Here is a 15610-nt window from a genome sequence, read left to right as displayed (position 1 = left end):
AAGAGTTGGCCACTGATTTCATTCTTTCGTCTCTTCCGCCTAGCTATGGGAACTTCATCTCGAACTACCATATGCATAGAACGGAGAAGGGTTTGAATGAGCTGTGTGGCATGCTTAAAACAGCAGAGGCTGACATCAAGAAAAGCGCTAGTACCAGCCATGTGATGACTATACAGAACAAGCCTAGCTTTAAGAAGAAGGGCAATTCTTGGAAGAAGAAGGTCAAGGCTGGAACGTCCAAGCCAAACCCAGCGCCCAAGGTTAAAGCTGGACCTGGACCTGCTCTAGACAAAGAGTGCTTTTACTGTCATGAACTTGGTCACTGGAAGAGAAACTGCAAGCAGTACCTAGCTTCGTTGAAGAATGGCGGAAGTAAGAGTACTTCTACCTCAGGTACGCTTGTTGTTAATGTTATAGACAACATATTTCTCGCTGATACAATTATTCATTCTTGGGTATTTGATACCGGATCGGTTGCTCATATTTGCAATTCGATGCAGGGAATGATAAGAAGTAGAAGCGTGGAAAGAGGAGAAGTTGATTTTCGCGTGGGCAATAATGCAAGAGTTGCTGCGTTGACCGTCGGGACGATGCAACTCCACGTCCCGTCAGGATTTATTATGGAGTTGAATAATTGTTATTTCGTTCCTAGTTTAAGTCGAAACATTTTGTCTCCTTCATGCTTGATGAAGGATGGTTATTCATTTGCGAGTGAAAACAATGGTTTTGTGATCTCTAAGAATGATATGTTTATTACTTTTGCACCCATTGTGAATGGATTTTTTGTTTTAAATCTTGATGGTTCACCTGTTTGTAACGTAAGTGCTAAAAGGCCTCGGCCTAACGATTTGAGTCCTACCTACTTTTGACATTGTCGTTTGGGTCATATAAGTGAAAAGCGCATGAAGAAGCTCCATTCTGATGGACTTCTAACTTCGTTTGATTTTGAATCATACGAGACATGTGAGGCTTGCTTGCTAGGCAAGATGACCAATACGCCTTTCACAGGATTTCCTGAGAGAGCAGTAGACTTGTTGGAACTCGTACATAGTGATGTATGCGGACCAATGAGCACAACGGCTAGAGGAGGATTCCAATACTTCATAACTTTCACTGATGATTTTAGTAGATATGGCTATGTCTACTTGATGAGGCACAAGTCTGAAACCTTCGAAAAGTTTAAGGAATTTCAGAATGAAGTTGAAAATCAGCGTGACAAGAAAATTAAGGCCTTACGATCTGATCGTGGAGGCGAGTATTTGAGCCACGAGTTTAGCAATCATCTAAAGAGTTGCGGAATTGTTCCACAACTTACTCCGCCTGGAACACCTCAGAGAAACGGTGTATCCGAGCGACGTAATCGAACTCTGTTAGACATGGTTCGATCAATGATGAGCCAGTCGGACCTATCGTTGTCATTTTGGGGATACGCTCTAGAAACAGCAGCTTTCACACTTAATAGGGTACCATCTAAATCCGTAGTTAAGACACCATATGAGATATGGACTGGAAAGGTTCCTAGTTTGTCTTTTCTAAAGATTTGGGGATGTGAAGTGTTTGTCAAGCGACTTCAGTCGGACAAGATCACACCCAAGTCGGATAAGTGCATTTTCGTGGGATATCCAAAGAAAACTTTGGGATATTATTTCTACAACCAGTCAGAGGGCAAAGTGTTTGTCGCTCGGAACGGGGTTTTCCTAGAGAAAGAGTTTCTCAAAGGAGAAAAGAGTAGAAAGACAGTGCATCTTGAATAAGTTTAAGATGAGCCGATCGGGCAAGAATCAATGAGTGATGCTAACGTAGCAGGACAAGTTGAGATACCCATGGCAAGAGAAGCACCACCACAACCACGAAGGTCGGCAAGGCTCCGCGAAATGCGGGAAATATTATTGTTGGACAATAATGAGCCTGCGACATATGCAGAAGCAATGATGGACCCAGACTCCAAAAAATGGCAGAGTGCCATGCAATCCGAAATAGAGTCCATGGGAGACAATCAAGTTTGGAACTTGGTTGACCCGTCTGATGGTGTTAAAGCCATAGAGTGCAAGTGGATCTATAAGAAGAAAAAGGACATGGATGGAAATGTTCACATATATAAAGCACGACATGTCGCAAAAGGTTTTCGACAAGTTCAAGGAGTTGACTACGACGAGACCTTCTCGCCCGTAGTGATGCTTAAGTCCATTCAGATTATTGTAGCTATAGCTGCATATTTCGATTATGAGATATGGCAGATGGATGTCAAGATAGCTTTCCTGAATGGAAACCTAGCTGAGGACGTGTATATGATACAGCCCGAGAGTTTTGTCGAACCGAAAAATGCTGGAAAGGTATGCAAGCTTCAGAGATCCATTTATGGATTGAAACAAGCATCTAGGAGTTGGAACATTCGTTTTGATGAAGTGGTCAAAGGGTTTGACTTCACCAAGAACGAAGAAGAGTCTTGTGTTTACAAGAAGGTTAGTGGGAGCTCTGTAGTATTTCTAATCTTATATGTGGATGACATATTACTGATTGGAAATAACATTCCTATGCTTGAGTCCGTAAAGACTTCACTGAAAAATAGTTTTTCGATGAAGGACTTAGGGGAAGCGGCATATATTCTGGTCATTAAGATCTATAGAGATAGATCGAGAAGGCTTATAGGTTTAAGCCAAGATACTTACATTGACAAAGTGTTGAAGCGGTTCAGCATGGAAGAGGCAAAGAAAGGGTTCTTGCCCATGTCACATGGCATACATCTCAGCAAGACTCAGTGTCCTTCGACTGCTGATGAGCGGGATCGCATGAGTAGAGTGCCATATGCCTCGGCTATTGGATCTATCATGTATGCAATGATAAGTACTCGCTCAGATGTTTCATATGCGCTAAGTATGACAAGCAGACACCAATCTGATCCAGGTGAGAGTTACTGGACAGCGGTGAAAAACATTCTTAAGTACTTGAGAAGGACTAAAGATATGTTCCTCGTCTATGGAGGTGAGGAGGAGCTCGTTGTAACAGGTTACACCGATGCTAGTTTCCAAACCGACAGAGATGATTCAAAGTCACAATCAGGATTTGTGTTCACGCTAAATGGTGGTGCTGTTAGTTGGAAGAGTTCCAAATAGGAGACGGTGGCCGATTCTACGACAGAAGCCGAGTACATCGCGGCTTCGGAAGCCGCGAAGGAAGGTGTTTGGATAAGAAATTTCCTCATTGAGCTTGGTGTGTTCCCGAATGCGTCCAGCCCATTGAATCTCTACTGTGATAATAATGGGGCAATTGCACAAGCAAAGGAGCCAAGGAACCACAAGAAGAACAAACACGTAATGCGGCCATTTCATCTCATTCGAGACTTCGTTAACCGGGGTGAGATCAAGATATGCAAAATACACACGGATCTGAACATTTCTGATCCGTTGACAAAACCACTCCCGCAGGCTAAGCATGATGCGCATGTAAGAGCTATGGGTATTAGGTACCTTCTAAATTGACTCTAGTGCAAGTGGGAGACTGTTGGAGGTATGCTCTAGAGGCAATCATAGAGATGATGATATTCCATTTGTATCCATAATTTGTATATTGTGTTCATTGAATACCATTAAAGGTTACTTGAATTGATCTGCAATTATGTGAATTGTATGTGAAACTCTTTACTTGTATGGTTATTCTAAAGTTGTCCCTAGTCGGAGTTCATGTGAGGACACACAAGAATATTAGACTAGCACATGTATTAGTTGATGACTATGTTTCACAAGTCATGGACATGGAGATGTTGAACTAATAATGTGAACACATGTGGAGACATGTGCTAGGACTGACCCAACACGAGAAGTAGTTCTCTATTTAAACAACATATACGATTTGTCCTTAGACCTGAGATTGTCGCATGTATTCAAGATGTGGATCGACCTACTTAGGGGCTATCAAACGCTACGCCGTAACAAGGTAGTTATAAAGATAGCTTTCGGGTTTGTCAAGAAGCATGCTATGAGACGTGGTCAATCAAGATGGGATTTGCCCCTCTATGATTGAGAGAGATATCTCTGGGCCCCTCGAGTGATCGGATCCGAAAATGCATGGCCATGCTACGTACGGTTAAGAGTTAACCTACAAAGGGATTCCGAATCACAGGATCGAGAAAGAGCGGTCGGCTTGAAGCTAGACCAAATATCGTGAGGCAAAGGTAATAGCATGTATATTTTGTTGTGATGGTTCGTCTGATATGATCTTCGTGTGCGTATAGGAGTTGGCACGTCTTGCTAGAGGCCGCTACCGACTATTGAGCCGAGTAGGAGTACTCGGGCCATGTCTATACGTATCCGAACCCATAGGGTCACACACTTAAGGGGCTGGAAGCCCAATTCGGATGTGATCCGAGTTTGATTAGGTTTAGAAGTACTAATGGGCCTCGGACCCAGAGGCCCGTTAGGAACCTCTATAAATAGAGGGGTGGGGGCGCCCTAGGGTTTACACCTTTTGGCGAAACACATCTGCGGCCCCTCCCACGCTCTCGCCTGTTGCAACTCGCGGATCTAGTAGTCCGGCTTGCGACGCTTCCTCCCTGCACGTGTGGATACCTTGGAGGTGTTGCGCCTGCAGCACTTGGACGAGCCGCCGACGAGCCACAACGAGCCGCCGACGAGCCACGACGAGCTGACGACGAGCCGCGGCACGAGGGCGATCTTGCTGCACGTGGACGAGCTGCTGAGGAGCTGCTGGACGTTGACGTGATCGACTACGTACGACTACGTTTATCGACTACGTACGACTACGTTGATCGTCTTCGCTGCATCGACGCAAATCTACATCTTCCGCACCAGTAGTGCGTCGAGTGGTAATCCCGTGATCCTTATACGACAGTTCTTCCTGGTTTTACGCGGTAGAAATTTTGATTTGCGCTAGTGTAGCCTACCTCGTATTCCTACACTTGGGCACCCCCCTCGGTAGGTTGCCAGGTCTAAACACCGACAGCTGGCGCGCTAGGTAGGGGATCTTGCCGAGAATCCACTGGCAAACTCGATGGCACAAGTCATCATCAAGCCAATCGTCGTGTTTGAAGCAGGCGTGACGTTCGTCTTCGGCTCCTAGGTTTGCATCGCAGACGGCACTAGGAATTTTCGCCACCACATTGCGCTGACCCCAGAGAGAAGCAGCAAACCATTAAGCTCCAGCGCCAAGCTCTGGAGGATCTCATCGAGAATTTTGGCGAATTTCCAATTTTGACCTAGTCAGAGGCTGGGGGGACGAGTCCGAGTTCAACTTGACTTCTTCCACCAGTCGGATTGATTTGCACGAGCCGGCGCATAAGCCATCATGTGAGTCGCATTACCACCAGAGTCGATTCCCGTTCAGACTACTCAACATGACCACCGTTTATCAGGCGGTCCTGTCTAGATTACAATCCAATACGGGTACGATAGAGAAGATCGACTACTACTCAGATCCGGACGAGGAGACTCCATTATCAGGTCCGCAGCAGGGCCTGGTAATCTCATCAACTCCTCAAGGTAGATTCGTCTACTGGCCTAACATGAAGCCACCCACTCTTGCTAAGGATGGCGATTCACGCCTCATTGCCTACCTTGACACTATCCCGTACAAGGGGGAGCTCCTCTGTCGCCCATCTATGAGGAAGGTGGCACCACCAAGGTCATCACTTCAAGCTCGGGAAGCTACTCTCCAAATCGAGAACTCTTCAGCGTTGTTGCTGAATAAGAGGACGAAGAAGAAGAGCGATGGGATAGAAACCCACGACATGAGTGTCACCCAGGTGACTCTCGCAGGATGAGCTCACTGCCAACATTATCGGAGAATAGACCGCAGCTCAAAAAACTCGACAACGAGCAAGAAACACCGCAAGAGCAGAGCGCCGCGCCGCCTTGCAGCGGATCTGCCAATCCAGAATCTGGATAACGCCTTCAAAGGAGTTCAAACGCGTCACCATCGTACTCCTCTAGCTATCATCGCATCTATTAATTTCATCACCCGTGCGATGCCCCAGAACAAGTACACTAGACAGTTGACTAAACTGGCGGAACTCGCGTATGAACAGCTTGATCAGCAGAATCTGATATAATCAGTCAACGTTTCGCATCCCAGTGAAGTCAACATGGTATCATCCATAGAGACCATCCGTCCAAACAAGTCAACTCGGAGGTGCCAGACCAAGCCAAGCTGGAGTTGAAGGTAGTCGGGCAGGACCCTCGGGAGGCCGTGGCCACCGTGGGGCTAACCCAGAGTCTAAACGCTCAGTAGGAGACCTCCGCAACAAAATCAATGCCAGCCACAACGTCCGTACCATCATCGATGGACGGCACCGTGAGCGCAAGCAAGAAGTCGAACACCCAGGGCATGATACTGACGGATTCCCCGCCTTCTCCAGACGTGTGAGGAGGACAATTCTACCTGAAAATTTCAAGCCTCCAAGCATCACCAATTACGATGGCAAGCAAGACCCAATCCAATGGCTTCGGTGCTACTCGCTGTCAATACAATTACCTGGGGGAAACGACTACACCAAAATCGTCTATTTCCTCATCTGCATGGAGGCGGCGCCACTCACATGGCTCGAATCATTGGACATGAACTCCATCAACTCTTGGAAGGACCTCAAGGTGGCGTTCACCAACAACTACGCGTGGGTAATGCAACGTCCTGGCAACAGGATCGACTTGTCTCAGATCAAGCAGCAAGAAGGCGAGACCCTGCAGAGCTACTTACGCCGCTTCTTTGACAAGAAGGCCACAATCATGGATTTCACGGAGTGCGACGTCATCGACTGCTTCCAGAACAGCCTCCGCGACCACCGAATGTTTCAAGACTATTGCAGAAGATGTCTCGCTGATGTCAAATCTCTCAAGATCATGGCATAGACGTGGGAAAATAAAGAAGATAGGGAGATTGAAAGGTTTGAGTCCAATCGCAACAAGGGCCAGAACAACAACAATTAGAATAATGGCCAATGCAACAACAAGAACCGCAACAATCGCACCAACAATGAGAACCGAAATAACTACTTGGAAAGTCAGAACCGCAAGCGCAAGCTAGATAATACTGTCGCGACAATCTCACAATCGTTCAAGAAAGGTGACGGCAAGAACCAAGATAGGTCCTCGTTTAACGAGCTCTTGAAAAAATAGTGCCCATGGCACCCATACCACATGCACTCTGCGTTAGATTGTTTCAGTCTACTTAGAGTCATGAAGGGCCTGCTAGAGCCATCTAGCACTAAAGACAAGGGCAAGGCTAAGAAATATGAAGACGATGGTGACAATGGCAAGTTCTAGAACCCATTCCACACCGTTAATATCATCTTCGGCAAAACCCCAGGTACTGCTACTAAGCGGTCCAAGAAGCTCACCCTTCGAGAGCTAATATCCATTGAACCTGCGACACCAACGTTCAGATGGTCCGAGGTGCCAATTACCTTCTGAAGGAAGGACCAATGGACTAGTTTCTCAGACCCAGGACGGTATCCCCTCATCCTGGACACGGTTGTCGCTGACTCCAGACTTACCAAAGTACTCATCGACAGTGGCAGTGGTGTCAATATCCTATTCGCCAAGACACTGAAGAAGATGGGCCTCGACATCACCGATATGCTCACCCTGACGAACTCTACATTCTATGGGATCGTCTCGAGCAATGCAGTTGTACCCCTCGGACAAGTGGTTTTGCCAGTTACCTTTGGGACCAAAGAACACTATCGGATAGAATACATCCGGTTCGAGGTGGCGGACTTCAAAACATCATACCACGCCATCCTCTGAAGATCAGCATTGGCCAAATTCATGGCCATTCCGCACTACGTGTACTTAGTACTCAAGATGCCGGGACCCAAGGGAGTACTCTCCCTGCGTGGAGACTTGAAGAGGTCGTACGATTATGACATAGAAGCCATGGAGCTAGCAGCAACTACTCAAGTACCAAACTCGATAATGCAAGTCTTCGCCGCATCCAAGAAGCTATTCCCATCAGAGCTCGAGATTCCAGAAACGAAGTCGGGGGCAACCAAGGTCATGTCGGCAAGTGAAGTAGACATCAAAGCTATTGAACTTGACACTTGTGATAGCTCCAAGATAGTGATGATTGGCATAGGGCTGGATCCTAAATAGGAAAGCACGCTTGTCAGTTTCCTTTGGGCCAACCGAGACATCTTCGCGTGAAAACCAGCGGACATGCCGGAGGTGCCTAGGGAGTTGATCGAGCACTCACTGAACGTGAATCCAAAAGCTACATTGAAAAGGTAACATCTATGACGATTCGCCCAAGACAGAAGGGAAGCCATCAAGAAAGAGCTAGCCAAACTACTCGTGGTGGGCTTCATAAAAGAAGTCTATTATCCAGAGTGGCTCGCCAATCCTATCCTGGTGCGAAAGAAAAACAAAAATGAGTGGAGGATGTGTGTCAACTACACAGACCTCAACAAGCACTGTCCAAAGGATCCCTTCGGGCTCCCTATGATTGATCAAGTCATCGACTCCATAGCTGGATGCGCCCTCCTCTGTTTCCTCGATTGCTACTCGGGGTATCACTAGATAGCTCTCAAGGAGGAAGACTAGATCAAGACCATGTTCATCACCCCATATGGAGCTTTCTGCTTCACAGCAATGTCTTTCTGTTGAAGAATGCATGCACTACTTATCAACAGGCAATCTAGGAATGGTTGAAGAAACAACTACACTGCAATGTCAAAGCGTATGTGGATGACGTGGTCATAAAGACTAGAAATCCTAACGATTTGATCGCTGACCTGGAAGAGACCTTTGCCAGCCTGCAAGAATTCCGGTGGAAGCTAAACCCGACAAAGTGCGTCTTTGACGTGCCGTCCTGGAAACTACTCGGTTTCATCATCAGTGACTGAGTAATTGAGTTAAATTCAAAGAAGATCTCCGCCATCATCGATATGCATGCCCCATCAGGCATCAAGGACGTGCAGAAGCTGACTGGATGCATGACAGCCCTCAACAGATTCATCTCAAGGCTTGGAGAATGGGGCCTACGCTTCTTCAAACTACTCAAGTGGCAAGACAAGTTTCAGCAGATCGAAGAGGAAGATCAAGCCCTACAACAATTGAAGGACTTCCTATAAAAGCCATCGGTCCTCACGGTGCCAAACCCCAACGAAGACTTTCTGCTTTACACTGCCGCGACTACTCATGTTGTCAGCATGGCGATCGTGGTTGAAAGATTGGAACCAGGCTATGTATGTATTCAAAGTACAGAGGCTCGTCTACTTCGTAAGGGAGATGCTATCAGATTCCAAGACCAGATATCCACTAGTCCAGAAGCTGTTATACACGATACTGCTCACCTCGTGCAAGTTACGACATTACTTCTAGGAGTACAAGATCTCCGTCGTCACAGATTTTCCTCTCAGAGAAATTCTCCACAATCGGGATGCAACAGGAAGAATATCTAAGTGGGCGGTAGAACACAGAGCATTGTCCCTGGAATTCAAGTTGAGGACTGCAATCAAGTCCCAGGCCCTAGTCGATTTCATGGCAGAGTGGCGGGAGAATCAACTACCAACGCCAGCGGAGCGTCCATAGCATTGGGTCATGTATTTTGATGGATCACTCAAGCTCAAGGGCGCCAGTGCAGGAGTACTCTTCATATCTTCCAAAGGCGAACAACTTAAGTATGTCCTGCAAATCTTCTAGGAAGTGTCCAACAACGAAGCTGAATACGAGGCGCTTCTGCACGGGCTCCGCCTGGTAGTCTCGCTAAGAATAAAGCGATTTTGGTCTACGGTGACTCACTGGTGGAGATCAATCAAGTCAATGACGAGTGGGACCACCACAATGAGAATATGGATGTGTACTGTCTAGAAGTACGCAAGCTAGAGAACAAATTCTCTAGTTTGGATTACCACCATTTTGTCCGCAACAACAACATTGCTGCAGATGTCCTATCAAAGCTCGGATTTACTCGTGCTCAAGTTCCAGTAGGGGTTTTCATCCATGAGCTGCACAAGCCATCCATAACGGAGCTAGCACCATTAACAACCACTGATCAAGATCCTATCGCACCAGATCGGGAGATTATGATGATCGATGTAGACTGGACCGCTCCCTTCATCGACTATATCAAAGAGCACAAGCTACCTTCAAACAAGAAAGAGGCAGAACAAGTCTCACGGTGCAGCAACAACTACGCTCTAATCAGAGACAAGCTTTACAGAAGATGCGCATCATCGGGAGTGCTCATGAAGTGCACCTCACGGCAAGACGACAAGGACATATTGGAGGAGATCCACAAAGGCATTTGCGACAACCACGCATCCTCACACGCAGTCATGGGTAAAGTTTTCAGATCAGAGTTCTATTGGCCTACTGCTCTCGCTAACGCCGAGGAACTAGTCTATCGATGCAAGGGCGCCAATTCTTCGTCAAGCAGCAGCACGTCCCTGCCTACAAGCTGATCACCATACCATCTTTTTGGCCCTTTGCGTGCTGGGGGCTTGACATGATTGGCCTACTACCTACGGCACTTGGAGGATTCAACCGAGTATTGGTAGCAATTGACAAGTTTAACAAATAGATCAAGGTGAAGCCAGTAATCTGCCCCAAGGTAGATAGAGTACTCGACTTCCTCGATGAAATTGTCCACCGTTATGGGTTCCCCATTCGCATTATCACAAACCTGAGCTCCAACTTCAACAACCAGAGTTATGGGAATATTGCGAGAACAACGGGATCGATGTCCGGCACGTCTTTGTCGCTCATGCATGGACCAATGGTCAGGTTGAGTACGCCAACGGGATGGTACTAGAAGCTCTCAAGAAAAGGCTGCACGACATCTCAAACACCAAAGGAGGCAAGTGGCTCAAAGAAACTACCCAATGTTCTCTGGGGGGATTCGTACCTAGCCGTGCAAGCCTATATGGCAATTGCCCTACTTCCTGATCTTTGGATCTGAAGTTGTCCTACCCGCCGATGTCATGTGGAAATCTCCAATAGTCGAGCAGTACGAGGAAGGCACAATAGAAGAAATAAGGCATCTAGATTTAGACAGCCTTGAAGAAGCCTGCTGTGCAACACTCGTCCTGTCCGCAAGGTACCTGGAAGGGATCCGCCGCTATCATGATCACAACATCAAGGAATGTTTGTTCAATGTAGGCGATATGGTCCAAAAGCGTATCCAAGACACCAAGGAGCTGCACAAGCTTAACTCACTATGGAAGGGGCCTTTCATTGTCTCTAAGGTCACTGGACCTGGATCATATCGACTACAATACCCCTCTGGTGAAGACGTTAACAAGTCATGGAACATCGAGCAACTCTGTCAATTTTATCCTTAATTTAGATTTACATATTCATATAATCGGCCATTATCCCTAGTTGTAGATTTACAATTTAATAAAGCAATCATATTTTCATCATAATTCGACTACTTATTTCTACCTTATCGCGGCTTGCAGAAGCAAGTTCGCAGTACTCCTAATGAGCTATTAAGCTCCCTAGGTAAAATCGCCCAATCGCGACTTGTAGTAACAAGTCTACAAAACTCCAATGAGCTATTCAGCTCCTGGGCAAAATCGCCCAAATATGACTTGTAATAACAAGCCTGCAAAATTTCTAATGAGTTATTCAACTCACTGGACAAAATCATCCAATTGCGGCTTGCAAAGCAAGTCTACAATAAACTTCATGAATTAGTTAATCGTACGAGCAACAATTAGGATTAATTGTGAGAGGCACTAAAAATAACAAGTCGCAAAGCAAGAAAATAATTGCATAAAGACTTCAATATATTACAAGCATTGACAATTGTTCTTTATACAAATACTAATATCTGTTCATCTCTAAATCTACTCAAGGTCTAGGGTCTTGGCTACTTCTTCAGAGATGGGATCCATCTCCCGCATAATCTCCTTGAATTGCTCATCCAAGCAGTATGACGTCCCTTCAACAATGGGTTGTAAATTTACCCAGGGATAGAAAGACTTCATAAAGCTCAAGACCTGCTGGGAGATAGACTTCGCCATCTTCTGAATATAACCAGAAACCTTCTCTGGTGCATCCTTGAGTACCTCTAACAGCGGACGAGACTCTATACCTTTAGCTGGAGGCTCTATCATATCCGCAATCGGCTGGGCGGCCTCACAAATCCGGGTGAATGTGGCAGTTTCCGCCTTAGCCTCATGATCTTTGATGGTCTCCATGGCAGTAACAAGATCAGCCTCGCCATCCTCACGCATCTTGTTCTCCTTCTGCAGGTTATGGTCCAACTTCTCAACTTGCAAGACAAGTTTGTTGTGCCGGTCAGTCACACGATAGAACGCATTGGTCCAATCGGTGGCTTTCTCCTGGAGTTCTTTATTCGACTTCCCAAGCTCTGCACATTAAGGCAGCAGAGGGTCAATACCACAAGCAGAATCAGTATTCGGAAAGCAGCAAGAATAACAATTACCTTTAATCCGCTGGTTCAAGGACTTGTTGCGTCTGCCTAGTCAGTCTTTCTTTTCTTCAAGTTGCAAGATGTGATTCCGGTATTCAGCGGTAGCTTCGTCACACTTCATCATTAATTGAGAACAGTGCTCCCTCTCCTTAGCAAGTTCTTTTTCAAGGGCCTCAGCATGAAGTACTGTGTCCCCATATCCTTCAAGCATCTGGGATTTGCGGTGGGAGTGCTTGATGACATCCTGCGACACACACAATAGGTACTCGTGTTAGTACACGAGTACAAGTTACAAGGCAAATATCAACAAATCAAGTCAGAAAGAAGATACCTCTGCATAATTGCCGATATGGTAGTGCATCTCCATCATTCCAGCGACCACGTCCATATTCAACAAGGGGCCGTTGATCAGTTGGATTTCTTTAAGACGAATTTCTCCGGCCAGACCTAGCTCGGAGGACGCGTCGGCAGCCATGGCTTCCAAAACACTCGCCGCCTCTATCTCGGGGGCTACGGGAGTAGCCACGATGCTAGAAGTAGTCACCGCTACTTGTTCGAGTACTTGTCGGTCGGGGGCTAGTGGCACAACATTGGTCGACAATGCCAATACCTCATGCATAAGAGCCACCATAGTAGACATAGCCCTTGGAGTAGATGGCTTCTCCACAATTTGCTCTTGCGGCAGAAGTACTACTTGAGCCTAGATAATGTCTTGAGCTGAGTGGCTGCCGCCATCAGTCACAAGATTGGAGTTAAGCCTAGCCAAATCTATGTCCGAAGCAACTTACTTATGAGTCATAATAAGTACTCAAAAGAACAACACAGGATACCTTGAAGATCTCTTTAGTTTCAATGTGGGTTCTCCCATCAAGCGCAGTAGCTTAATAGCTGGAGATGGTGCCTTTGACGCGACCTGAGAAGTCGTAGCTTGATCCTGGCCAGCCTTAGTTACCGCCCCCGCTGCTGACGTCATCTCTATGACAGCTGAGTTCACCGCATCTCCAAAGGAGTTGTCATTGCTAACAACAGGCTCTGGATTATCTTCAACATCGATCACCTCCTTGATGATCAGCGACTTGTCCTATGCAACCAAGGCAGCTGCCTTCTCAGTTTCCAATGCCAGCTCGAGTACTTGCAAACCACCAATGTCATCCTGAGTAGACACGGTGGTGACATTGGAGACACCTTTTGGGAGTATGTGATACTCAGGATCTTGACCTTCCCATAGATAATTACCTTGGGGGGCACATTACCCACAGCGATGGATTTTTTCACGGCCCGTTTCGCAACAATGGTTTGTTTCTTCTTCGGTGGTAGAGGGATCGCAGCTTCAAGCTCATCTGTAGCTGAGCGCTTCTTCGACCCGGAGGACGGTTCGGCCTTAGCAGAGAGCTAGGACTTGACTTCGTATTGATTCACGGCATCAGAACTAGTGCCGCTGGAGGACTCGACTACCTCCTCCTAGTCATCGCCTCTCATGACTTCCCGCGTAAACAAGCGAGGAGCGGCTTCACAGACATCTTCAAATCCGGAGGAGGAAGAGGAGTAGAGAAGTACAAAGTAACATCTTTCTGCAAAAAGAGACAAGTTGACTCATCTTTCTGCAAAAAGAGACAAGTTGACTCATCTTTCTGCAAAAAGAGACAAGTTGACTTGTACATTCAAAATAAGTACTCGGGGGCCACGGTCATGAATACTTATAGGTTTTGGCGGGTGTGAGGTGCTGAATTCCCGCACAATAGTGGGGATCCCGCCCATGTTCTTGAACATCCATTTGAGCCTAACCATGATCTTATCTGTACTGATTTCATCAGAAGAAAATCTAGATGTATCATTGAGACCAGTGTATTCATAGCCATAGTGGCATCGTTGCTGCAAAGGATGGATTCGACGCTTCATAAAGCTAAGGGCTACTCCAATTCCAGTAACTCCCTCTTGTTTCAACCTAGAAATTTTATCCATATGTTCGGGTAATTGGAGGCAATCTCCATGTTTCGGTTCTTCAAGCCACCGGTTGTTTCAAGAGGGGCGGTGTTCTGTCAGCTTGGGTAGTTTCGGATCATGGTTGCCAATATAACACTATTTTTTCCACCCAACATTGGAGTCTATCAGTTCGTAATCCAAATACTGGCAACTTACTGTCTCCCGCATCTGAATTCCGGCGCCTCCAACCAATAGCGTGTGTTCCCTCGAGGGTTGTGGTTTCACACGAAAAAACTTTCAGAATAACTGAAATTGCGGTCTGATCCCCAGAAAAGCTTCGCAGAAGTGAATGAAAATAGTAGTATGGAAAATTCCATCAGGATTCAGATGTACTAACTCCAAACTTGTAATAATCAAGAAGACCCCCGGAAGAAAACACATATGGGCAATCCAAGGCCTCGCTCAATGAAGTGCAAAAGTTTGGATATGATTTCAATGGGCATGCATTCTTGAAGGTGAATCTCTATTGAAATAGCACTGCTCTTGCAACAGCTTTGTGGCGACAAGAGCCTTGATGTCACCCTCAGTTGCCTTCGACTCTTTCCAGGCACACATGGCGTTGGGCAGCGCAGTCTGATTGGTCCTGCCGTACTTGGGCACTGGCAACTGAGGATCTTTCCACTTGCCAGATCTCCTTTTCTTCTTCTTGTCCTTAGCAGGCTTGGATGCAGCGATCTTCCTCCCCATCCTTGATGTCACGAGCGTCTTCAGTTGCATACGCTGAAGGGCTGCATGGTGGGGGGCGCGGCGCTAGCGTTCGGAGATTGAACAGTGGAGGCGGCGTTAGGGCTATAGTGTGGAAGTTGGAAAGGCAAATGGCAAGGGTAAAACGGAAGGGATAAATTTCTCCATTATTTATAACAGTGGCATAGTAAAAACTATACAGGTAAATGGATTTCGATTTAAAGAATTCTCAGAATTTAGGAAACCTGATTGGTGGTTACTTTTATTTTGGAAAGAAGATTGGATATTCCAAGAGATGGTCACGTTGACCAAATTTGACCCTTATACCCACCAAATTAGTCGGCTAAAGGCTTGGGGCCTGTGTGCCACGTGTCCATTGACAAAAAGTTTTTTCTCCGGGTTTTAAGGGGAGAGTGATGCAAATTACAGATTGACTCTTAGCTTGATTCTTCGATTCAACCTAAAGCTCGGGGGCTACTCCATATGGAGTGCGACTTTCATCGCACTTCCATATAAAATTCAAGTTTGAAGGATACAAGACTAAGTGAAAAAA

The sequence above is a fragment of the Setaria viridis genome, chromosome 7 (assembly GCF_005286985.2).
Source record: "Setaria viridis chromosome 7, Setaria_viridis_v4.0, whole genome shotgun sequence".
In the NCBI taxonomy this organism is placed as follows: domain Eukaryota; kingdom Viridiplantae; phylum Streptophyta; class Magnoliopsida; order Poales; family Poaceae; genus Setaria; species Setaria viridis.
The sequence above is the reverse complement of the archived record's forward strand: the minus strand, read 5'-3'. Positions refer to the sequence as shown.